This window comes from Silene latifolia, chromosome Y (assembly GCF_048544455.1).
Source record: "Silene latifolia isolate original U9 population chromosome Y, ASM4854445v1, whole genome shotgun sequence".
NCBI lineage: Eukaryota > Viridiplantae > Streptophyta > Magnoliopsida > Caryophyllales > Caryophyllaceae > Silene > Silene latifolia.
In genome coordinates, this window is record NC_133538.1 from 87,641,476 (window position 1) to 87,642,923 (window position 1,448).

At 38.5% G+C, this 1,448-nt stretch overlaps 1 non-coding gene across 1 annotated transcript; it reads left to right on the plus strand.

The window, feature by feature from the left end:
* Window positions 1-598: 598 nt before the first annotated feature.
* LOC141635938 (small nucleolar RNA R71) lies at window positions 599-705 on the plus strand. Its single transcript, XR_012540591.1, has one exon. It is a non-coding gene; the product is annotated as a small nucleolar RNA R71 (small nucleolar RNA).
* The last annotated feature ends 743 nt before the right edge of the window (window positions 706-1,448 follow it).

Sequence of the window (1,448 nt, forward strand, 5' to 3'; positions counted from 1 at the left end):
GTTTGATTTTGGTAACCTTGATTTTGGTTGTAAAAAGGTCTTTGATTTTGGTTTCTCATTGGAGGTGGGGTGTATGTTGGTTGAGGGTTTTGAACATTTTGGCTTTTGTATGAGAGGTTGGGATGGAATTTGGTGTTTTCATTGTAATAGTTAGAATAAGGGGTACCACTCTTGTATGCTTGAAAAGTATTCACTTGTTCCCCTACATTCACTTTGGTCATGTCCCAAAGTTCCACAACTCTCACATATTCCACTTGGAATTGATGAAGATGCCACCATGGCATTAACATGTTGCTTAGGTGATTTGGAGGCTTCTTAAAGTTTAGCCATAGCCTTCTCAAACTTCAAATTAATGGTATGAATATGAGCACTAAGTTGAGCACCCAATTGAGTAATAGAGTCTACTTTATGCTTTCCTGCTCTAGTAGCCTTCCGAGGTCTACTATATTGTGAGTTATGGACCGCTATTTCCTCAATCTTTTTCCATGTTTTATTATAATCAACTTCGGTGAACATACCATTTGATCCCATGTTGATAATGTTTCGGGAGTCTTCATAAAGACCATTCCAAAATTGTTGTACCAAGAACCACTCGCTAAGTCCGTGATGAGGACATGAGCGACAAGTTCCTTTGAATCGCTCCGAAACTTCATACAAAGATTCTTTGTCCCTTTGTTTGAACCCCGTTATTTGGACTCTTAGCATGTTAGTCTTTTCCGGAAGATATAATTTTTTGTAGAAAGCAAGTGCCAATTTGTTCCAAGAGTCAATACCAAGAGTAGCCTTATCAAGGCTCTTTAGCCATTGTTTCGCGGTACCAATCAAAGAAAAAGGAAATAAGACCCATCGAATTTGGTATTGAGTCACTCCGGTTTGAGAAATCGCATCACAATAGTCACAAAAAGTCTCCATATGAGAATGAGGGTCTTCACTAGGCATCCCCCCAAATTGGCTTCTTTCGACTAATTGGATAAATGCGGATTTTTCAATGAAATTACCGGTCAAATGTTGTGGTGTGGGAGTACCATTTGGTAGGTTCTCCTCGGTTGGTACGGAATGTGATGAAAATTTAGGCATTGTGGGTTGATTTTGTGGTGGGTTATGTGTTGGGTTATCTTCTCCTTCTCTTGCAAAAGGGTTGATGAACTCAATATTGTTTGGTTGAATATCCACAATCTCACCAATACATCTCAAAGTTTTTCTAGCAAGTCTTCTATTGTTTGTCAAAGTTCTTTCAATTTCATGATCAATTGGTAACAAGTTACCTTGTGATGTTCTAGACATACAAAATATCAAACAACTTGAAAAGAATTAGAACAAACCTTGAGGAGTTTTACTTCCCCAAGGCAAAGAAAGACACAACTAAGAACAATCAAAGAAAATCAAATCAAGTTAACACCGTCCCCAGCAACGGCGCCATTTTTGGTTCGTCGGGTTTTGTTACTCGT